Below are 25,667 nucleotides of genomic sequence, written 5' to 3'. Positions count from 1 at the left end.
GCTGACAGAGAACTGCCTTCTAGTCCTTGCCCTGGGGTTTATATGTGCCCCCAGGCCCTGCCTCTTCTGGTCAGCTGACCACCTGCAGGTGCGGGCTAATTCCTTCATTCCTGCTGCCACAGTAACCTGCAGCTATGAGTTTCCTGACCGACTGCTAGGGGCCTCTCTCTAGGCCATTTCTGCCCTTAAAGGAGCAGGCACCTTAGTGCCCTGCAACACACAAAAACACCTTTAATGTCCTTGTCATCATTGTCAACAGTCCCTCTATATGAGGTAGATAGTCTTCCAGTAGATAAGTGTTGGTGCAGTATAGGATCGAGTAGCAGGGCATGCTAGCCCTGAGACCAATAGGACTGTGCTGTATGGATGTGAGTTTACCCGGTCTTCATACACAGTCATGGTTTCCCGATTCTTGCCTGCCATGTTTTGATGCCAAACTAATTGTTGGGAGAAGTGAGTCTAGATCTTCTTTGAGGCTTCAACCTCCCCTATACCCCACCCTAGAGCCACCCTGTTAGTAATGCATCCGCTACACCCTTGCTGTCTTTGGGTGGTAGTCTTCAGTCCGATGCACAAAGAAAAATGGTGTATACTCTTGTGCAGGCTGATAGGTGCCCCTCTGCACCCCACTCTGCACCTCTGCCCCTCTGAGGCACATACTCCTGCATTGGGGTCTGGGGTTGAACACCCCCGCAGGCTCAGGTGCCACTCGTCGGCATGCCTGGCTCACCATTCTCACTCTCCCACATTCGCACATGGGCTCAGGTGCCACATCTGGGTGTGCCTGGCCCTCTACTGCCTCCAGTGATAAATAACTCACCTGAAGGTGGGGTCTGGGGTTAAGGCAGCCTCCATGCCTTTCACTGGGGTGGTAACTGTCCTGGCATTTCTGGGTGACTGTTCTGCCATGAACAGCCCCACCAGGCCACTCATCCCTGGCAGGGTGCAGTTTTAAGTCATGTCCAGGACCAGGAGCCTCCTAACCATCTCCCTAAGTTCCTTCCCTTACCCTCCTAGTGTTACCGGAGCAGCGGCTCCACTGGGAGTTGTTGTTTCCTCAGTGCTAGGCAGCAGACTGCTACTTTCAGCCCTGCCGGCCTGAATCTTAAAGTGGCCCCTCATCAGAGAGCCACAACTGCCAGTAGCCTCTTCACACTCTTAAAGTGGCAGACACCAAATAGACACAATGGAATGTATCAAACAATGGTCAGTAAATCAGTCGTCCAAGCTGGTCATAGCTTTGGTGATATAGAAGGCACAATGGTCCTGGGCATGCACTATGACACAGGCAATCAGGTGCCAGTTTTAGAAGACATCCATGATGTCTTCTATTTGTTGCTTGGATGGAATAGGGAGTTTTTGACTATAAGATCACATTCCAAGCACTTGGTCAGGAGAATTCGATTTTAATTGACTTTCCCTACCCCTTCCTTTCCAAGTGTTCATTTCCATAGCTCAGAATTCTGACCCATTCTAGCACTGAAAATCACCAAGAATTATTTAATCTTCTTTAGGGTCAAATGAAAGGACTTGGTTGAGTGTAGAATAGAATACTTTCTTTGCCTCCATGTAGATCCATGATTATTAGGGGCTGTAAGCAGTGCTGCCACTACAGGTTGTGTTGAATGGCACAGGCACCTCCCCCTTTGGAAATAAGCCCTTAGATCCAGACAGCCTAGCCTTCAGCATGGCTTAAGTATGCTGCAACCCAGGTGTACCCCGCATGAGGGTGATGTTTGGGGCTCCACCTCCCTTTATACCTCTTCCACACACCAACTGGATGCCAGGGTGGTGATAAGTCCCAGACCCCAGGGGCAGTATCCTCCTGCCACCATGGATAACACTTGGTCCTGAGTTGCAAATCTGAGCATGCTTGTACAAACTGTGGTGCCAACAGCTCCAATGTCCTGCTTGGATGTAGGCTCGCTCACAAAATAAGTACTCCAAATCAATTCACTCCTTAGTTCTTGGTATAAAAACAAAATTAACAACATAATCAATTCCTCTTGTCTCATTGACAGTAAGCAACTCAGTCTGTCCCCATTGAAGTCCTATTATCAATTACCCAGTTCAATGTACTTGACCAGCAGTGCTCCCACTAGCAGTTAGGGTCATACACAGAAGCAAAAGTCCATTTGTATCACTTATGTGTCCCTGAGCAAGGCTGACTCTGTCTTCAGTCATGTATTGCTGCTGCCGTGGAGGGAGCACCAGGTGGTCCTCTTCCTCTCAGGATCCCGACGCATCCCACAGGCTTTGCTGGGTGCTTCTCCAGGCACCCAAGCTATTGTTGTCTGGTGCTCTCCTGAGTTCCTGGGACGGGGCTCTACTTCACTCCCTGGCATTGAAATTGCCAGTCATATCTCCAGTGCCATGTGGCTCATGGTTTTGGCTCCATCCTGCTATAGCCACTCTGCTTCTCACCAGCACAAGACTTCTGGTTATACTGGCATTTCCTGTATGCCTGCCTATGTGGATCAAGCAGGAACTTATAAAGTGAGGCTGCCACTGCTCCTGCCACTTCTCTGCCATTGCCGCTGCCCCTGGAGGTATGTGAGGTGCATCTCCAGCCCCCATTGGGGTTTTACAGGGGCTCCCCACACTGCCAGGGGGTCTTCTGGGGGGTTTTGTTCTCCAGCTCAACCCCTGCAGGAATTTTCTGCTCCCACTGGGGCTTACAGTAATTACTAGCATCTGTCCCTGTTGTCACTCTCCCATCACCATACGACTTGTTGTTTATGCAAGATGCTGTGAGAATGTCATATAATGTGAGAATGTTATTGCTTATCAGCAAGCACATATTACTTTGTGGGAAGAAAACCTTAATTCAATGGCGAGGAAAACCTAGATGACTGAAGGTTTCTCTTCTGCTGCAGCCTTCATATACCTTTGCAGCCATTGTGAAGTATTCCGTTTTTGTCTGCCTGCTCCACCATTGTGAACTCTCATTTTTGGTTTTGGATCACTATTAGTCGGGAAACCTCAATCTTGATGTTGCTGCCATGGGTGACCCTACCAGAGGTACTAAATTCCGGGTGAAATTGCTCTGGAGGACACTGGTAACATATAAGCCTCTCTATTAAATCAAGGTTATGATCTTTAGAAGGACCATCAATGTACTTTGGCCAAATCCTGTAACTTTGACACATCTCCTTTTTCTCTTCTGCTTTTCTGTCCTTGCTGGAGCTGGCACTGCCATACCAGGCAGCCCAATCAGGCTCTGATCTTAGTCAGGATTTCTAACTGCTAGTAGGCACGCATACATGTTCATTAATCTGCAGTGGTTACTGTGCATTTAATTTAGTACTTGTATAATCAAGTATGAAATAAATGCATAGTAACTGGAGTTACTGTGTAGTAGCACCGGCAAACAGCTTTTAAGTGATGCTATTGCGGAGTAGCCTACTACTGTGCAGTAGTGTATTAGCACTGTTTGTGCTGTGATGTGCTACTGCACAGTATTATTTTAGTCTACTGCACAGTTAGTGTCACATGTAGCCTAATAATACTGTGATGGAAATAATGAATGAATAAATAGAATCTCATCAACTTTAGAGCACTTCTGCCTTACCTGAGAAGACAGATTGAATTGCAATTTCACCTGAATTTCAAAACCTCACAAAAGAGAGGAAGAAGCCAAGGGACGTAGGTTGAGTCTTCCTACACACTGAATTGTAGAGCACAAAGGCCCTTACTCAGGAGGCAGTCCATAATTAGGAACAGATTTCCATGGCCTTATAAAGTGTTACCCTGGCAACCCATAAACAGCTGAAAACATCTTTCAATTTACAATTGTAATATAAGAGCTTTTTTTGGTCATTAGGCAGGTATCTAAAGGTCCTAAGTGATTTGGAAGTCCAAACCACTTTTCACAGATGAGTCTGTGAACTTCACTTCATCAGCCTCCTAGATACTCATGGACTCAATATAGACATTCGATTTATGACACACTATAACCTGCCTGATACCTGACTCCCCAGGTACCTTTCCACTTTTACCTGCTGCATCCCACTTCCCCACTCCCCCTCCCAGCCTGTCCCTCACCCCCTGATGCCTCAACTTACATATTCACTGACTGGCTTTTTTGGCTCCATTGCATGCCAGCCTCTGGCTTCTTTACTCTTCCTTCCATCCAGGAAGCGCACACACACCAACTGCAGATGTTTCCTCAGCCTGATGAAGGGTTTAAACCAGAAAGCTTGCTAAGCGTTTAGGTTAGCATTAGGCACCTGATGTCTAGGGGTGACATCCATTCCACAGCTCCATACCTACCCTACGCTGTAGCTCATGCCTCAGAGAGGGCATCCCAGGCAGCTAAGCTCACTTGGAGCCTCACAACTCCACTGCAATCAGCAAGTCTCAGGCCTATCAAAGAGGCCAGGAGAGTGTGTGTGTGTGTGTGTGTGTGTGTGTGTGTGTGTGTGTGTGTGTGTGTGTGTGTGTGTGTGTGTGTGTGTGTGTGTGTGTGTGTGTGTGTGATGACTGGCACCTCCTACCCACCTTTCACCAGGGAGGTTTGTGCTCCTGGCATTTCTTGGGGGCTGCTATGCCACTAGCAGTACCACTACGCCTCCCAACCCTGGTAGGGACAAATTTTAGGTCATGCCCAGGACCTGGAGTCTCCTCCTTCCACATAGCCCCAGCCCATACCTCCAAGTTCATCCTGGAATGGGAGCTCAGCAGGAGATGTACTTCCCCTGCTGGCTGGTGATACAGTGAGTGTCCCCTCCAGCTCTGAGAGCAGGACATTAAATGTTTTTTAAAAAATTAAAAATGGAAATCAGTGTGTATGGAGTGAGGAAGATGGCATTCATTCCACCTGCATGTGGAGCTTGGGGAAGCAGGAAGTTCAGAACACCAGCTGCTTCACGAAACCAGGATCCAAGGAGGTGCAATGGGATGTCACATCATCCCCAGCAATGCTTGGAGCACCCTCTTGCTTGGAACACTGGTCGGTGGACAGGACAGATGTTCCTGGGCAACCGTGGCAAATTTGTCCACATCTGGATGAAGCTTGCTTAGTAGGCCAAGGGGTCACACAGCAGTGACTGCATGTCCTCAGTGAGATAGGTAGCTACTGAGGCCTCAGCACTACCTGCCTGATGCTGGGGTCTGGTGCCTCTGGACCCCAATATTGAAGCCATGCCCTTGGCCCACATTGGCAGCACCTGTGGTGGAGGAGACTAGCTGGTGGATGGAGTGCTGGCATGGGATAGTGGTTCCTCCTCTTCCATGTCCTCCCTCCTCTGCCCTTCTGCCTCCCTGACTGTTCACCAACACCAGGGCTGTGCGAAGCTTCGGGTGATGATGCAATTTGGAGGAGATTTGGCCCAGTACAGTGGCTGAATCTCCAAATCCAAATTGAATCAGGGGACCAGTAAAAAGGTCTGAATAGATTTAAAGCTCTCTGAATATTCAAAAAAGATTCAGAGAGCTTCGATGATTTGGGCCCACTGCAGCAGGAAGCTGGAGTTGGACTCAGAGTGGGTAAGTAGGGATGAGGGAGGGGGGCTGGAGGAAGGGAGAGGGAACCAAGGGGGGACCTCTGTCAGGTTCCTGCCTATTCCCCTGCCCACTTCCCCAGCCCCCCTATGCCCCACCCACCCCAGCTCCTGGGTTTTTTTTAAAAAAGCCTCACTCACTGGGTGCTGCCAGGCAGGGGGGTGATCTCTGCCACCCCACATTGCCCCATGCTGTGTGAGGGGCTCTGCTACAAGCCCCTAAACTTCCCCTTGCTTCCCCAGCTCCCCCATGGCTGCCCTGCCCACCCCAGCTCGGGCCCTTCAAGAAAAATAAAACCAAGAAAAACCCCAGGACTCACCACTCTTGCAGCAGCCTCAGGGCTTCTGCGGGGGTTGTGCAGAGCTCCCCATGTGGCTCAGGGAAGCAGGGGGCACTGGGGATCACCCCCCACCTGGCAGCAGCCCATGAGTTGGGGCTTATTTTTTCAAAGAGATGGGAGCTGGGGTGGGAGGGGCAGCCTTTGCCAGGGCTTGGAGAATAGGCAGGGGTGGGCCTGACCCACTGATCCCAATCTCCCTGAGCAAAGCCATCTCATGGATGGCCTTCTGTTGCTCCACCAGCCTTGCGAGCATCAGGTATATGGAGTTCTGCCAAGTCTCCATATCCTGCATGATTTTGTGCTGCGGGATGCTCAGCTTTGCCTGTTATCTCACAGCATCTTGCCCCCCTTGATGTTCCTGTGGAAGTAGCCTGCCTGCATTTCAAAATGAGCTGGCTGGTTGTGACAGTGACCTCACCCTCAACAGCAGCCCTGTCCCCCTCCAAGTTGTCCGTGACTACAAGGTGGAACTTGTGTGCCACACAATGGATGCCAACAAAGTTGGCATCAGAGACTGCCTTGACCATACTGGCCCCGTTGTTGGTAACCAAGAGCTCTCTCTGCCCAATGAGCCACCCCTGCACCATGAGGTTCACAGTCCCCATGATTTCCATTGTGATGTGGGACACATCCATCACCTCTGCTTGAAGGAGAGTGCACCGACAGCCAGACTACTCACACTAGTGCCCTGTGAGGGAGAGGTAGGCATGTTCTCCACCCTGGCTACTCCAGATGTCCAAGGTGAAGTGTAAGGCCACCTGCGGATCTGCCTTGTGCAGCTCCTCCCTCAAGTACTCCCTGCATGCCTCAGACAGGGAGGGTACCACAGTCCTGCTGAAGGTGGTAAATGTTGGCACATGGTATGATGGGGCCATGAGTGCCATGAGCCTTCTGAACCCTGGCACTCAACTAAGGAGATGGGCTGGCCATCCAGAGCAAGCATCTCCCCTATGTTCTGGGTGAACTACTCACTCACCTTTGGAATATGCCCCCTTTTCCCCCACTGGTCCAGGGTGGCCTGCCTCTGCTTCTGGGGGATGGGGGCTTTGGAGGAAGGGGCGGGGGGACTTCCTTTTGTGCATGCTGCCACTGGTGCCAGGCTGAGAAGGAGCAAGGGCAAGGGGGTGGCGCCTCCTGATATGCATCAGCATCTCCGTGGTGTTGAAGTGTTTCTGGTCCTTGCCCTGGCTGGTCTTGCATTGGTATTGCAGGCAGATAGCATACTTGGGATCCTCTGCCACCTCAGAATGATCCCCATACTTGGGATTCTCTGGCACTATCCCCTCACTTCTGGGGTGCGGGTGTGCTGATTCGATGTGGAGGAGATTCAGCCCAATTCGGCAGCCAAATCTCCAAATCTGAATTGAATCAGGAAACCAATAAAAAGGTCCAAATCAATTTGAAGCCTTCCGAATGGATTCAGAAACGATTTGAAGAGCTTTGGAGATTTGGGCAGTTCCTGCTTGCTGCCACAGGAAGCTTGATCCTGACTCCATGCTGGTAAGTAGGGGGTGGAGGAGCAGGGGCTGGAGGAGGGGGAAGAGGCCAATAAGGGATCCCCTTCCAGGCCCCATCCCCTGCCTGCCCCCTCAACCCTCACCCCCCATGGCTGCCTTGCCCAAACCCAGCTTCTGGTTCTTAAAAAAAAGTCCCTGCCAGGCAGCAGCGAGAGAGAGCTTTTTTTCTTTTTTTTTTTCAAGCGCCAGGAGCTGGGGTTGGGAGAGTGAGCAGGGGATAGGGCCTATTCAATTCAGAGATTCAGCCAATTCGGCGGTGGCTGAATCTCCGAATCAGATTTGGCTGAATCGATTCGGGACAGTGATTCGAATCACCGAATCAAATCACTGTTCCCTGAATCAGCCGTATCCAAATCTGAAGTGAATACTAGCCACTTTGCACAGGCCTAATGCTCAGTCAGAAAAAGGCCTTTGCTTAAAGTGCATTCATCACAAAGCGCTTTCTCTCACACATGTAGCAGACATGTACTGAGATTCTTCATTATTTTGAGAGGTTAAGTATATCAGTATAAACAAAGTATATTAGTTTGAGTGCCCAGGGTCAGCCTCAGACAAACAGACCCAATTGGGGGGAGGGAGGTAGGGGAGGAGAAGGAGGAGGTGCTCACAGAATTTTGTGCATTGAGCAAATTCATTAAAATATTAATTATCTGAGAGTATCTAGAATTTTTGGATACAGTCAATTTGGTGAGTTATGGACAAAAATGATTAAATGACTAGAAATCCACCCTCTCTGTTTACAATAGAACTGCTGCAAGAAGTTCTCTGGAGATTCAAGCCATTGCACACAGTGAGCGGGTGTCCTAAATCAATCAGAAAAATAGTGCACTTGGCAGAGCTTTCCTCCTTAGCATTTATTCTCACCTGCCATGGCTTGATGGGAGTTAAAGTTAATACTTACAGAAGGGCAGTGTGAAAAAGACTTACCCGCTGGAGTTAGGAGGTGGCAGGACGCCGCACTGGGAGACAAGTGTGGCAAAAATGAAACCGCAGTGGGCAGAGCTGCTGTGGGCAAAGATCAAAGAGAAAAACAATGGAATAGCCAGAAGGAGCTTGGAACGGCTTCTGAATCAGCTTGGGCATGTTTTATATGTGCATGCCGGAACTGATTGGCCAGCTGAATGCCTGGGGCCAGGATAAAAGGCCCAGGAGAAGAGCAGCGGCGGAGACCGGAAGTGAAGTCCCCAGCCAGTCCTGAGGGACAGGAGCACACCAGTGGTCCCAGGGAGGGGACCTGGTGGGCACCCCAGGAGGGGGTTGCCCCAAGGATCCACATTCAACTTAAGCTGGTGAAGCCACTCAGAGCCAGAGTGGGCATCGACTGGTGCTGACGAAGACTGGAGTCCTGTGGGACCCAGTGACACCTTAAGATGGACACCGCTGACAAGCACCAAAGACCCAGCCCAAGAAAGGGACAACACACTGGGGAATAGGACAGTGCCAAGGACAGATGACACCTAGGCAGAAAAAGGTGACTGCAGGAGATGTTCAGGGAAGGAACAGCACCAATTGACTGCGGCCATCAGACCCTACGAGCTCGAGCATTAAAGAAAATCCTGGACATCAGCCTCAACGACGTGAGTGGCAACCTCACGGTTGGTGGTAGGTGGGGTGTAGGGGAGTCAGAGCCCCACATAAAAGGAGCAGAGGAAGCAACCAAGGGAAGGCACCAGGGGGGTAGGACCAGACATCATCCTCCCAATTCAAACAAACCAATCATCAAAGATGTGGCAGCGAGGCCCCTGGGGAACTGCCCCAAAGTCGCTTGGTGACCAGAACGTGAGCCCTGAAAAGCCACAGCAAGGTTCGAGAGGCATCTCTACCCACGACATCTAGGGGAGAGATATGGGAGATTACAGGCCACTTCTGATCTTAACTAACACCAAAGTGACACTCTCTCTTTACTTTGGAGCACTGTACATGTGGAAGCCAGACAACTTTACCCTACCAGGACAACCCCTTGTGCATTAGGGCAAAACTTCTGGGGCAGGCTGAGTTTCTCACCCTACATACCTTGTCCTCCCCTTCTACTCACTCTCTCCTTCTCAGGAAAATAGAATTATGAACAAAATTGTTATTGGCCAGCTGACAGCTTTTAAGTCACTTTTTCTCTCTGTCTGGAGAGACCTGACTTTTAGCCTGGCAAAACAATGTAATCAGTTCAAAGAAAAATGTCCATTCATGATAAGTAACAGCAAAGTCTCTAAGCAATCATATGTACCTGCTCCTCAGAGTTTCCAGGAAGCTTCACTCTTGGTGCACCAGGTTACCTGACTTCTGTTTCCTTTGGGCATGTTACCCACTTTGCTCCCATGCCTCGCATGGAAAATGGCTGTGTCACTGAGAGTTCCTCTAGATTCTGGCTCCAGCTCCTGTCCCATTCTGGGGGATTCACTAACCAAGTACAACTCCTCTTATACGAGCTCAGTCAATCAGTAAGTTTCAAAAATGCCACTCTCCGGTGCCATGGACACTCCCGGTGCTGGTAGAAATGACATTATTTCCCCAGCCAGTCCTGTAGTGCCCGGTAAGTTTCTCTGCTCAGTCTTGCTCCGTAACAGGGTCATTGGCTCCCTCTTACTCACACAACAGACCAGTTCTCTCCTTCTTTCTGCACACAAAAGCAACCTGGATATCAACATATTTCTCCATACCTGAATGCTGCTGGCTGCAGTCCTGGCCTGTATCAGCACAAAAATTGAATGGAGCCTAGAAGTATTGTTATCCCCAAACTTTATGAGGAGCTGCTGAGAGACAATAAAACAAACCAAATAGAACTGGAAGTTCTTGTATTTTACAAGTTGTAGATAGAAAGGCTCCAACAGCTCTGCCACACCTGCCGTGCTTGGGCAGATGGAAAGGCACCTGATTGCACACCAACATTTGACTCACTTGCTCAGTGAAAGACTGCTGCATGGCTATGTGAGGACACTTGTACCTGACTAAGGACTGGTAGCGACGTGGTCTGTAGAAAGCACATGCTAGCTTACCAGAGCTGAGCCAAGGCCATGGAAATGGAAGAAACAGAATTCCGGGGAAACCTGAGTTCATTCTTTTCTCTTTTGGGAAGCTTTTCTGGCTGGTTTCTTTCTTGTATAAAGCAGAAGTGGCATATCCCACCATAAATAAGAAACCCATGGACATACATATCTACACAGAACCAGCAATCACCCTAACCAGACCAAAAAAGCTATAATTTGCAGCCAAGCTCTGATACCACCAAATTCTCACTGAGGAGAATACCCATGATTGTTACCTCACAAATCTCAAAAGGGCTTTCACCCAACAAGAACACTCCTTCAGAGAGATAGATCACACTTTTGACAGAGCCACCTGGATACCACACGAAGAATTGCTGCACTACCAAAAGAAAATACCCACAAATCACACACCATTAGTTATGACATACCATCCTTCCCTGGAACCTATATGGAAAGTCCTGAAACAATTTCAACCCAACTAGAAGGGGATCCAATTCTTAAAGAGATCTTTCCAGAACCACCCATCCTAGCCTTTAAACAAGCACTAAGTCTCGCTAACCTCATCACCAAAAGCAAACTTTCTATGACCCAAACCAAACGGATCCAGACCTTGCCAGGACAAGAAACGTAAAACCTGCCAACACATCATCACTCCCACAAGAAAGACACCCCACAACAAAACCATCACCATTCCTGGATCTTACATCTGCACCTCCAGAAATGTAATATATCTCATCCAGTGCACTAAATGCCCTGATGGAAAATATGTAGGGTAAACTAAATAACAACTGTGTATCAGAATTAACACACACAGAAAATCCATAAAAGACAATGTGCCCGCCTAGTTTCAAACATCCGGTCACGTGCTCTGTGCCCCCGGATGTTCGAAGTTGTCCACCCGTCCGTCCCTGTGACCTCAGCGAGTTGATGTTGTTGACCTGAATCATCTCTCCCCAATCTCGCCCACCATGACTCTGATCTTATCACAGTGGTGGGGATTGACTATCAGCGCTCCTCATAAAGGGGACTATGGAATGTTGATCTTCTGCGAGGCTCCTCCTCCCCTCCACCTCACCCTTACACCACACCTAGATGGATCTCAATGGCCTCTGGCCACATCCCTCTGATAGTTGGGGCTTGGGGCCCTCTTTCCAGTAGGCTCTAGGAATCCAGATAAATACTCCCCCACTACCTGCCGCCTGCTCTGGCCCCCAACTGCACTCTGTCGGTGCACTATACCTCGCCTCCCCTCCAACAGTGGGTAACAAAACAAAACACAAAATAAATCACTGGCAGAAAACACCAGATACTAAGGGCTGCCCTTTGCCCCTTTTATGCCTGCTCCTACCACCTGCTTTGTTGCCCCCAGTTGCTGTCTCTCAGGCCTTAACCAGCCTAGCCTTAGTCTGGGGTCAGCCTACTGTGTTCTTGGTGGGTCCCCTTGGCGCGTTTCCTCCCCAGCTCTACTTTGGCGCCGTCCACGCCCTCTATGATCCCACCTGGTCTGGTGATCTGGATCCTGCCGCCTCTTCTTATCCTCTGTGGGATCCTCCAGGTCTCGGTGTTCTCCAGTCCTCCTCGGCCTCTGTAATTTGACCTTGCTTTCTCGCCCCCTGCCTTACTGCCGGCAACGACCTCCTCCTGTGGAGTTTTGCTCTCTCCACCGGGGCTGCTGGCCACAAGCCCCCATGCTCCTCTGCTCCGAGGGGACTCAGAGAGTGCTTCCCTCACCGGTGCTCCTCCTGCTCTCCTCCCCTTGGGGCTGCATTCAGCTGCTTTTAAGTACCCCGACCAGCTCCTGCAGCTGTGGTCATCAGCTGGCCACAACTTTATAAAAACACAGCTAACAAGCACTCGGGTCCTGCCGCCACTTCTGGTTTCGCTGTGCTGCTCTCTAAAGGAGAGAATCTTTCTATTTGTTTCTCTTTTCTTTCTCTTTCTTTCCCATCCCGTTCCTGCTCCCTGGGTTCCTCCCAGGCTCCCTGGAGTTTTCCCCTCGGCTGCTCCCCGGGACAGACCAAAAAAAATCAAATTACCTGTATGCGTTCACTTCTCACAAGAGAATTGTTCTGTCACTGACCTCTCAGTTCTAATCCTTAAAGGAAACTTGCAAAACACCTTTTGTGGATGAGCCTATGAACTTCATGGTTTTTAGTATCCAGTAGATTTATGAAGTGGACTTAATATAGACAGTGGATTTATGACACATTACAACTTTCCTGACAACTGACACACCAAGTAACCTGCCTTTAGCTGACCACCTGAATTCCTTCATACTTTTCCCTCCCTTGGCCCCCCTCCCCTCCTATCTCTACCCTTTGTCTTCCAAATTTCCACTCATTTGCATTTTCACAGACTTCTTGTTTACTTTAGTGTCTTTTCTACATCGGAGAACACATAACAGCAGCAGAGTCTCCCAATGCCTGAAAAATTGGGGTTGAAAGCTTGCAAAGAACTTTTTTCCAACTATTTAGTTGGTCTAATAAAAGATATAACAGCTACCCAAAGGACCTTGCCTGCCTATTAGGGTTGTGCAAAGCTTTGGGTGCTGATTCAATTCAGAGATTTGGCCCAATTTGGTGGCCGAATCTCCAAATCCAAATTGAAACAGGGAACCATTTAAAAGGTCCATGTTGATTCAAAGCTGTCTGAATCAATTCATAGATTTCATAGACATCAGGGCTGGAAGGGACCTCGAGAGATCATCGAGTCCAGCCCCCTGCCCAAAGGGCAGGAAGTCAGCTGGGGTCAGAGGATCCCAGCAAGATAAGCATCCAGTTTACTCTTGAAGGTGTTCAATGTAGGTGCTTGAACCACCTCCGCTGGCAGACTGTTCCAGACCTTGGGGGCTCAGACAGTAAAGAAATTCTTCCTTATGTCCAGCCTGAAACGGTCTTGCAGGAGTTTGTGACCATTCAACCTGGTCATCCCTTGGGGTGCTCTGGTGAACAAACATTCCCCCAGATCTTGGTGGTCACACCTGATAAACTTATAGGTGGCCATCAGATCACCCCTGAGCCTACGCTGTTCCAGGCTAAAGAATCCCATGTCTCTCAGCCTGTCATCATAAGATCTGTTTTCCTGACCTCTGATCATGCGCGTGGCTCTCCTCTGGACTCTCTCAAGCTTCTCCACATCCTTTTTGAATTGTGGAGCCCAAAACTGGATGCAGTACTCCAGCTGCGGCCTCACCAAGGCCAAGTACAACGGGAGAATGACGTCAGAAAAGATTCAGAGAGCTTCAGCAATTTGGGCAGTCCCCACTTGCTGCTGCTGCAGCAGGGAGCTGGACCTGGACTCCATGCTCATATTTAGAGAGCAGGGAAGGGGGATGCTGGAGGAGGAGGGGACCATGGGGAGACCCCTGCAAGGCACCATCCACTTGCTGCTCCCCCAGCCCCCTTAAATGCCCCCCCGATCCCTGCCCGCCCTCCCAGTCCCCTCCATGACTGCCCCGCCCACCCCAGCTCCTGGTTGTTTAAAAAAATGCCCCACTCTCTGGCTGCTGCCAGGTGGGGGGAAATCCCCACTGCCAGGTGGGGGAGAAATCCCCCATGCTGTGTGGGGGGCTCTGGCACAAGCCCCCCAACCCCTGCCCACTCTCCCAGTGCGTCCCTGGCTGCCCCACCTGCCCCATCTGCCAACCCTTTTAAAAAAACAAACAAAAATACCCAGCCTCACTGTCCCCCAAATCTGCCACATCAGAATCTGAAGCAAAAACTACCCATTTTGCACAGGCTTACTGCCTACGTCCTTAGATCAGCATGGCTACTGTAGCATGAACTGAACTAATGTAGCTGATGTTAACATAGAGTGTAATAATAGTAAAATAGAACCACGTTAGTCTTCTACTGTAAGTAGCTTGAAAACTTCATTTTGTATCCTTCTGCTTGGCATAAGTGAATGAACTCTGCATAGCCTTTATGTATGTGTGTGTGTAAAAGGGTGAATGGTAAGAGAATGGCATAGAGACAGGAGAAGAAGATTTAACTGTTTATGTAAGCAACAAGGCGCCAAATGTAAGTCACCAGTCAGAAAACTAATTAATGAATGGCTGAAGAATCCCTTTGAGGCCTAGGGCACAAGGAAGGTAACAAGGAGAAGAATGTACCCATCCTACCAGACGAGCAGCAAAAATACTTCAAGGCTAAGATAAGCTGAAGACAAAAGAAGACCAACCACAAAAACAGAAGGTGGGTATGGAAAACCCCCAAAACACTGAAACAAAGGATGCCAATCCCTATAAAAGAACAATTTGAAAATGCCTAGTTGGGTAAGTCTCTTTCTCTACTGCTATTTCATTGGAGCACAGATACATCTGTTCATCCCACTCCAGCTGTTATCTTCAAATCTGCTATCTTCACATCATCATCATCATCTACTCAATAAGCCCGGGTTGGCCACCCTGGGCTGTTATTGAGCAACTATTGCTGGTAACTTTATCTGGGGTGTGTGTGGATGAAAAGGTTGTTTTGTGTATATGTATGCCTGTGTGTAATGATGTATATAATGATTTATGTGTGTTTGTATGAATGGTGTGTCCAAACCTCTATGTCTAATTCACGTAATCAATAAATGCAGCACCTTGCCTTATCCCCCTTTATAAAGTCTCGCTCATGATTTGCAAAATTGGCAATTTGTGTAACACTACAACCAACAACATATCCTACTCTTAACTTTCTAGAGGTGCTCTCATAGATTTCTTTAATTCCATGTATTCCCATAATATTGTTTATCTAAGGATTTCAGAGCACTTTACAAACCATTATCAATATAGAAACAGACATTTATGAGCGATATGGCAAGACTGAAAAAAGGTAAGGACACTATTGCAGGGAATATAGATGTGCTCATGTCTTTCAGTAGGTAGTCGCCTAAAATCAAAGGAAAAGGCAGATAATAAAGACAAGAAATAGCGACAGAAGAAAAGAGACAGCCATAGTGGAAAGAAATACAAAAAACAGAGAATAAGTGCAGAAACAACAGAATAAACATAATCAGTCATCTCCCAGAGAGTGTGTGTGCAGCTAATAAAGCAGAGAAGAGTAATTACCTTTGACATCCACCGAACCATTATTCTCTAATGCAATATTTCTTGTATTGGTACTATTTATGCAAAGAGTTTTTTCCCCCACTAAAAAACATCTTTCCCATTCTCCCAGTGCCAGGGTTGATGCTGACATTTTTGCTACAACAATTTTTCTTCCACTGTCCACTTGTTTCCATTTGTATTGCTGCCATTTTTCACATTTTTCCCCTTTTCGTTTTCAATGAGGATGTTCTGTTCAACCACATGAGTACAAAAGATGGGGAGCAGCATTCAAGGACTTTCCAACTGGAAGTTTTCTATTTTAACGTGATTTAAATGATCTGACCATTAACTATAGTGGTCAAAACTTCCATCCTAGGCCCCGCTGCATTATCTAAATCCTACTTCTTGGTGGGTCAACAGTATAATCCCCCCCGCCTTTTACAAGGCTGCAAAATGCAGCACAGCGAGCACATCTACATGTGCATTAATGTGCTTTTCCTAATGCACATTATATTTAGTACCTTCAATGTAAAGTTCTAAATAAATGCTCCTTTGGCTGACCTAGTGTGTAGTACCAAAAGTAAATGTTTTTAAAGTGATCTTAATGCACAGTATCCTATGTTACTGTGTATTAGAGTGATCACGTGTTTTTTTTATGTGACACTTTAATGTGCAGTAAAATAGGCCACTGCTCATTAAAGCGCATGTGTGGACACACCCAGTATGATTAAATAATTACTCCTAAAAGATAAAATTGTCTAAAATACTGAAGGGATTTAAAAGTCAATAGTCATGTCTATACCCCTTCCGTGTCAGGCCAGGGCCAATGTTGAAAGGCATTTCCTACCCATTTGCTCTCCATTAGTGTGCATCAGGGCCCTGAATTTGCACCAAGCATGACTGACACATACAACCTAGACTTGGTGTTGGGGTAAGAATTCAGAAGTGCTCCCCACTGGCTTCAGTGCATCATTTCTAGACTTCATAGTGCACTGAGCAGGTGAGGCATGGCATACTTCTTGGTGGTACCCCTGGCTCAACACAGTCACAGCACAGACAACTTTCAAGCCTCATTTCCAAAAACGCTTCAGAAACATAAGGATCCTAAATCTCCTTGAAATTCTTAAGTTCCTCAGTGCTTAAATCAGGTTGGAGAACTTGCCTTAGGCCTTGAGGTCACACAGGCACTTTTGACAAACTGACCTAGGATTATTTATACCAGGAAGAAACAGCAGAACCAAAAGCAGAGCTCTGAAGTGTTGGTTCCTAATCCTCTGGTCCAATTACTATCGTATATACAATCCCTGCTTGTTGAACTCGCTTTCCAGTCACTTCCCCCAGCTTCACCCCAGGCTTAGCTGAGAGTAAACATAATATTGAGGAAAAGGCTGTAATCAAAGGTGCTTAGTACCTCAAAGAAAAGGCTGGGGTATTTCTTAAAAACTAAAAACTAATGTTACCACAGGACAGGAAGTACAACATTCCCAGGTGCAAAACATAAATAGTAATCAATGTCCCTCTACAAAACCCGGAGCATCGCACCCAGACCCTCTCTTGTGGATACCAATAACATCAATGAACTCAGACTATCATCTGGTGTTATCAGTGTTGTGGTTGCTGTTGTCCTTGTTGGGTGTTATTGATTCATTTTCAGTGTTGAAGTCTCAGAAACCGTGGTGTTGACAACTTGCAGCCAAGAAATTCCAACACCAATCTTGTCTTACAGAATGACCACAAGCTCAGTTCAGTGGCAAAGATTCAGCCAGGTTTATTGTCTGCAAGCACAGCCATAACACGTTTTGGCCTAACAAGTGCATCAGACCAGGAATTAAGGCATTTGTACCTGTGATGGAGTAGTTGGCAAGCTCCTCCAGGCTGCTACAAAATTTCTCTGCTTTCCAGTTCTCCTTTTATACAATGATCAAAACAAATTACATATGCTTTTCATCTGTATCTTGAGTATCTCGTACAATTTTGTACCATGGGCTTGTTTCACATTCTAACCTGGGCGTTTCCATTCCAGCCTTATGTGACAAGTTCATACATCGATCGGGTTTGCTAGTGGGGCCTACTCTGGCCAGTGCTTTAACAAAGCCTTTGTTTAAGCAGCCTATATTGATCAATGTTCCAGCAAGGCCTACACAGACTTTCTGCTGCACATAGGTGAGGTAGCTATTCTAGTCTGTTTGCGTGTAATTTTGCCTCTGGTCTGAGCTGGAAGTTCATGGGGAAAAAAACAACTTGTAAAACTAAATAGCAAAATAAACTGGATATTTCTGAGGCCCAAAAACAAGGGTTCATTTCTGGGTAAATGTTTGTACCAGGTCTAGACCAGTTCATCCAGTTCCAAGGTTTTCTACGTTGTCTTTTCTTTCTCCAATCTACTTGGCTATTCTTTTCCCCCTCTTGCACTAATGATTGCAAAGTGTCCTTTATTCTACATGCAGTCGAAGTCCTGGTCTTTGTACCTCTGTACATTTAAGAGTTACTGCAACCTCCTTTATCCTCCATGTTCCAAAATGTCTGGATGACTGAACAGTCCCAAGTTTTTCCAAGTTTTGCTGGCGTAGTTTCTCATTTCTCCTGATCGTTTCCATGGTGCCAGCCTTTCACATTCACATCAGCTATCTGAGATGTTACTGGAACGTGGCAGTTGTTTATATGAATAAATAAAATATATTCCCTTATAAAAATCCTATGTAACAAAAAAAAAATAATTGTGAAGCATAAATCAGCATTTCTGCATATCCCTAAGCTTAAATGGGACAGATAATTTCATAAGAAGATGCAAAGAGATGCTTGTGTAACACTTTAAAAGTTTTTGCTGGTGTCAAAACTAGTTATTGATAAAAGCCAGGCACTGCGTTGCTAATTACCAGGACAGGCAACCTTTTATCACAGGGCAATGGTTTTCATCATTAGTAGGAAATAAGCCTGTAGAGATAAGGCAACTTTAACCTAACACTGTATAAAAGGAGAAAGCATATTATTTAGCATAAAACTATTATTTCTGATAAATTTATAATTATGTCAGAATTCCAAACAACAAGTTGAGCAATCTGAAACTATAAAAGAGGCAACTGAGTGTATGTTAATTATTCATACATTATCTTTGAAAGACATTATCTCCAATTAAGCTAGCAGCATCAGAATAAATCAAACACTTGAAACTCAGCTTTGGCCCTTGATCTTTTGAGGAATACCACACAAGGAAAGCATTCAGAATGATTTTCAGCTTCCTGAGAATAAGAACATGATGGCAGGAACAGGAAAATATGCCTTGATTCAGTCCATGTTTTCCTTTATGATAGACATTGCAGGAGTGCAGATAGACTGTACTTAGTTAAATACTGAGCCTTCATATGGGATGTGCTAATCTGTACCCCAAAGAGCTTCCTGTGTACACTTTTATTCTAAATGGACAAGGAAGAAGGAGGGAGAAAGAAAAGTAGATAAAAGAGGTCATTAGACTTTCCCACCGTTTGATTCCTCAGAATGTGGACAGGGGCCTTATCACATTTTCATGGAGGTCATTCGTTTCACTGGGCTTTGGATCAGAGCCAGCATTCTTTAGTAGTCTTCCCTACCTATTTATTTGTTAAGGAATGTCAGGGTAGAGGTTTGTTAAATTACAGCCATTGAAATTCAGTGTAGGGAGTGAATGAGGGGTTGAATTATTGAAGAAGGGTGGAGGAGGAGAGTCAAATGCACATGACAAAACATTGCACACAGTGTATCTACAAACCCTGAAAGAAGTCAGCATGCAACCAATTGCCCAGGGGCCACACTGCTTTTATGTAGTAGCCTTCTGGTATACCTACCATGTTTTCCTCCTATGTTTGGACAATATCTAGCACATCTTGGGGAACAAGAGAAATTTGTACTGCCAGGCAAACTACACAGGAGCAAGAAGGAAAGGGATGGTTTTGGCCAAGTACAGAGAAGCATACTTCATGTTTTCCTGGACATTACCCCATGGGATATATAATACCCAGGCAGAAAAGGAAGGCTTTGTGGCCAGTGTTTCAGAAGTTGAACATCCTGAGTTTGGGCACCAAAATAAGTGGCTTGATTTTAAGGGGTGTTGAAAACCTGCAATACCAACTGAATCCAGTGGTATCTGGACATCAGTAAAAAATGAGGCCATTTTCAATCAAGCACCTAAGTACACATTTGTTACCCTCCTTTGGGAACCCAAGCTCAGAATATTAACAATTTTTAAAGACTTCCTCTGCAGTAAATTTCCTAGGATTCAGTTCCTAGGAAGTGCAGTGAACTGAAATTACCCTATTTGGTTTCGAGGCTAAGAGCTTCTCAGTAGTCCAAGTCACAAAGACCAGTAAGCCATGCAGAATATAATACCGGCTGCTAAAGAGTCAGGTAAGAACTTTCAGCGAACCCTTAGATATATGATTCTGGTCACTAAGGAGTGTCTGCATGCCCTTTAAGGGAGATGCCATTGATTTACACTGACTTCCTGTAAAAGAGAGCTCATTTCTGCTAGGACAGGCAGACCTTCAAATAGCTAAAGCTGTAAACCAGTAGTCTTAACGAGTGTTCAATGGGGCCATCATTGAATCAGTATATTTCCGGTAGGTAACACTACTGAATAAAGAATAACTATAGATTCCCTTAGTCTGAATGAAGTCACAACTAGATTTAGACGATCAGTCTGCTAACCAGTGGTTAAGAGTGAAATCCTAAGGCTTACTTTAAGATTGATTTAAATGCATCATTTTGGGGTTAATCTGTTGGCAATGCTCTTATATGATAACCTAAGCAAAATAATTTAAATTAAGCTGCAATATAACCAGAGATTTCTTTCCAGGCCAGCAAATAAGAACAGTCAATGACTTATCTAGGTGACAAAAATGTAATTGAAAATTTTAGCTGCTGTCTAATACAAATAGGATTGCAGGAAGGACAGCATTTCCTGTATGAGGGAAATATTGCTAAATGCCTTAATAGTTCTAACCAGCTTCTCGGAGTTGATCATTTAGTATCTCAAGGCTATCAGACACGCAGGAATTGAGGATGGGTTCATCATTCGATGCCAAATAAGAAAGATTTTTTATTTTGAAGTTAAGTATTATTGAGAAAAAACAGAGAGAGAGCGAAAGAGAGAGAGCAGAGCTTTTAACAAAGCTGAGACTGCTTACCTGGAGTGAGAACCAAGTTGTAAGTTGTCATACATAACAACTGAGAAAACAGAGAGATACCTTGCTTACCAAAGGCATATGCACTGGATGAAATGGACCATCAGATATATGTATCAGTCCTGGGGCCCTCCCCACATGTTTAAGAGGTTGTGTTGCATATTTGCCTTTATTCCCCAAAGTCTATGTGCTGCATACTTTCCAATTTATACCCATGCTGTAATTTATCAGGGTTCAGTGTGAAAATAAAGGGTTTATAACTGTGCTATTGTGACTCTAGAAAGATGTATCTTTTGAAGAAACTTAATTACTGCATGTTCTGAGAAATCAGAGAAAAAATCCTTAACTCAGCAAAAAAACAAAAAAATGCTATTGACCCTTTTTGCTGGTCTGTGTACCTCCAGGTGCTCCTGGATCTTGTTACATTATGTTTACCCTCATTCCTTTATGAGAGATTATTTTTTTCACTTATAATTTTCAATCAGGAATTTTTTTTTGTCATACTTTCTCTCTTACAAAAAAACCTGATTAGGATAAATAAGAGCCAAACTCAACCTTCAGTCACAACTTTTCTGCAAGCTAATTTTCAAGAGCCTCTACATTTGAAAATGACACATACAAATACGAAGAGAGAGACAGAGAGAGAAATTGGTAACAGAGTGGTATTTGTCCCCAGGATACTATATGATTTATCCTGGGAAGTGAATCAGAGGAATAAGATGCCGAGTTGGGGAAGCTGTCCTTCCAAAAGCAGCATCTGGTACGTAGTTAAAAAAAAAAAAAAAAAAAAAAAAAAGATTTTTCTTTTCAAATTATTGAACCAACTGTAGTAAAAACTTCATGTTTAATATGCATGTCCTGTTCCACTAACTCCACTCTAATAAATTGGTGGAACATCTCGCATAGCTAAATCATTAGGGGTGGACTAAACACCAGGGGCCAGTTATAAATGCAAAAAATAACACTGAACCAAGAACATAAAATACAAACCAAGTATACGAGAAATTAAAGTTTAAATAGTGACCCACCTAAATCCATAAAGGAAGGTCAACCAGTGATAAATGTTTTTTAGGGATTTGATCAAGGGGATAAACCTTTGAGTTGTTACATTAAAATGTAATGTTGAACATGATCGTTTTTAGAACTCCCATTTAATAGTGTGCTGCAATTTGGTGCTTCATAATTACAACGTTTCACATAATTTTTATCTTTAATTTCAGGTGGGGAGACACTGGAAGCTAGCTAATTACTTTTTAACCCCAGTGTACCATAGATGGCGCATGTTTTGTCATGCTTCCTCTGCTGTCCATGGTGCTGAATACTAACCAGTCATTCCAGAGATTGACTCTCAAATCATTCTTTTGGGCATGCCAATGAGGTAACCAGGTATGATATTTTAGTAGCACCCACCAATTCCATATCCTCCACAGAAACAAAGCTACATTAATTAGTCAATGGATCTAAATAATCTCTGGTCTCACTCGTTTGACTGCAGCCAAGTCACACCAGAGGGTCTGGCTCATTATGATTAATTCTGACCTTTTGTCAATGAACTTTTAGAAGCTGGCATTCACCAGTCACACCTGAACCTCCAAAATGTACCTGTGATCAGTTCATACTTACTTAGATGTGAGTTGTGAGTGAATCCATGGACACCATCTCTCTTTTCTTGGGGTTTCCCTAAGGATAGGTGATCATGCCTCCATTTTATCCTCAGTTCATTTTCTTGCACAATTCTCATCTTGACACATCTAAGGACTGAGTGAAAACTGGATAAAGGCCCTCAAGCTTGGACATGGCAATCATCTAGGGAAATCTACAGACAACATTGACTGGATTGGAATAGCATAAAGTTGGCTTGAGGAAAGGTAAAATAGTCTCTGAAAAGCTTCTCGCTAGATAACAAAATGGGGGGGGGAGGGATATTTTCTACATAAAAGTAGTGAGATTTAGCTTAGTTTTAATTCAGCATTTCCATTCAGTTAAAGACCAGGATGTCTGGGGCTTAGAGAAAAGACAGGTACCCCTTGCTACCTCACCTTTGTCAGTCCCTTCTTGTAAGAGAAAAGAATAGAAGATAGATCAAGGCACTGACTCTTTTTGCTGCTATGCGAAAAAATCGTCTGCACCATTCCCATAGAAAATGGACTTTATTTGCTTAATTAGTGGCCATTAAGTATCCTCAGGTGTGCATTATGTGTTACAGAATTCACAGCAAAGTAATTTGCAGAGGATCAAAATAAAAATAATAAAAGCCCAAGGTGAGGAAAATTATAAGTAGTCAAAGCCTAAAAGGCATTTTTCCAAATGAGAAAAACATTCAGAAAGTGCATGTTTTGTTTGCATTTTCAGGTTTTTCATTTTGAAATCTGAGCTTTCATTTATTGCTTCCCTTAGCTATAGGCCAGGAACCTATTGTGCTAGTTTATTGCAGTGAAATAAATTAAACACTATGGAGTTACAAAGAATGCTGATGACTACTTGAAAAAATGTCCAGTTTCATGGCATATCTTTGCCTCTGAATAATCAAGACTACGTATCTTTCTAGAAGGATATGCTCCAGTTCCACCACAAATTGCCTGTTCAGTAGAACTCACTTATACCATAGTAAGAAAGAACAATTTCCTCCCCAAGAGCAGTTGCTTGGTGAAATTTTTTGGTTTATGTTATGGTGGGCAGGCTTGATTATGCTAATAGCCCCTTCTGTCCATAAAAGCTATGGGCCAGTGCACTGGTTAATAGGATGATGTAGCCGGATTGATACATGTCTCTAGCTACTTTTCATAACAAAAATTTCAAACCTGGGTGCCTGAAATTCAATTATGAAATTCATTAGTAAGTACCTAATTTTAAAAAATGCTGAGAAACAAAGTGGCATGGCAGGTACAGAGGTACATCTCTAAACGTCAGAACACTTATTTAGCGGCCTAATTTAAACATCTGCATTTTAAACCTCTGTAGCAGTGATTCTCAGTCGGGGTGCTAAGGCACCCTGGGGTAGCACCAAATGCTTTGAAGGTTCCTTGAGATGTGCAGAGACATCTTCTTAGTTTATCTCCTCACACTTCACCTAAGTGAAGGCTTGGACTTGTCCCTGCTTAGCTGATCTCCTGCCTCCGGTGCTGCTCAATTAAATAAAATTATGGAGAGGTGCCTTGAGTCCAAAAAGGTTGAGGACCACTGTTCTGTAGGTGTTTCTGATACTGATAAAGCCAACATACTGACTGTGGCACTGCCAAATTGCCACTGGTTTCCTATTTCAAGGATGATCAGGTCCCTGTGGCTCACAACCCACTTCTCAAATCAAACTGTATTAGATATGTCTGACTTCCATACCACCTCCCTCCTTGCAGGCAAAGGCAGTGGCTGAACAACAATGGGAATGACTGCAAATATGATATTAACTGGGGCGTCTCAGTTCAAAGGCCCATAAACTGCTGAGCAGAGACTGTCTGAAGAATTAGAAGCAGCTCAGTGTGCAATATGAAAATAAAAAAAAAGAGAGACCTGGATTTAATAAATTCCAGTTACTAGACCTGATTTCACCATTTCCCAGATGTTTTACTGCCCTGCTTCTGGCTTGAATGGAAAGGTATTGTTTTTTCTTAGCATCTATGCCCCAGTTGCCCTGCAGTGCTGCTGATGTGAGGGCACACATGGCTTGGCAGCGGGCAAATATGCAACCATCAACTCCTCAATACAAAAAATACAAGAGGTAAACTTAAGAAAGCTATACTTAAAAACAAGGTGAAAGTATGCAATGAAGAATTTACCTAAAGAGAAAACAGACATGCAGGTGTGTGAATGCAGCGGCACAAATTGCCACAGTGCACACCCCCACACATGCACTTCATTGTTGGACAAATTATCCCACAGCAGGCAAACTGCCCCCACCCAGCTCCTCCCAGCTCCAGCCAGGGAGAGCTAGAGGCTGAAACCAGCATTGGTGCTAGTCTCACCAATGTTACCTGGTGGTCTGGAGCAGCAGGGGCACAGGTCAGGCAGCACAGAATCTTAGCTGGCAGCCAGAGCATTGTTCTGGATGACCCTATCTCCATGTGTACTCCTTTTTGCTCCTTTTTAAAATTTTTACTACCAGGAAAACCCAGTAGTAAATTTTATCCCCATGCTACAAATTTGCAATCTGGGGCACAAAAACATTCACTGTGTGCAGTTTGCAGTGCAACAAAGGCATGCACCTGCACATGGGGACCTGCCCAAAGAGTTCATAGCAAGGTGACACTGAAAAAGTGTTCTTCTCTACCCTTTCATTTAGCAATAAATATGAATACTTGTTTGTTCTTAATCAGTTGCACTGTTATTTCATATCCATGGTTTTGCTTCACCTCCTTATCCATTATATTAGTGAGATCTAGTCATATACTCATCTCAGTGTATTTTGGAGACATTCATTTAGATCATTTCTGTTTTTTTAGAGCAACAAATAACGTTGCACGCAACACATGTATTAGGACACCCCCAAAAATATGTTATTCATATTCAAGGACATCTCATGATCTCAGTTAAACTATGTGAACCTGCTAATGCATAGTGTTAAGTGGAGGGTAGGGAGCAATGCATTTATAATTAGTTATAAAGCGATGCAATTAGGAAAGGGACACCGGGAAGCTATTTTTGACAGTGACATCTACCAAGCTGCAAGATGATTTTTCAAAGGAGATACAAAAGAGCAAGGAAGAGGGTTTCTGCTAAAACTACTCTCTGCATAAAATTGTAGAAAATAATCATAAAGGAACAGTCACTGGAGAAACAACATTATTAGCCAAGGAAGTGACTGATGATTTAATAGGTCTTTGCCATCCCCTATTTCTATGATTCTGTTAATTTATTGGCAAACATGTTTAGGGGAAGGATAAAGGGCAAAAACTGTGCTGGGAGAAAAAGTGCTCAAACCAGATGCAATAAGCCTTCAATTCACTTCAATACTTTCACATGTTTCAAGTCTATAGTTAAATGTATTTTTTTCCTGCGTGTTTCTGGTGATTGGCTAGTACATTTGTTATTGTGTTATGAAAATGATTAATATCCTAATCTGAAGAATATTGAAAAAAATAGAAAAAAGAGGGTTTGCATTCTAATCTGAAAGCATCCCCTTACAAGCAGTCTGAAGAACCTAAT

This window comes from Crocodylus siamensis, chromosome 12 (genome assembly GCF_052110815.1).
Source record: "Crocodylus siamensis isolate JL-2025a chromosome 12, ASM5211081v1, whole genome shotgun sequence".
NCBI lineage: Eukaryota > Metazoa > Chordata > Crocodylia > Crocodylidae > Crocodylus > Crocodylus siamensis.
The sequence above is the reverse complement of the archived record's forward strand: the minus strand, read 5'-3'. Positions refer to the sequence as shown.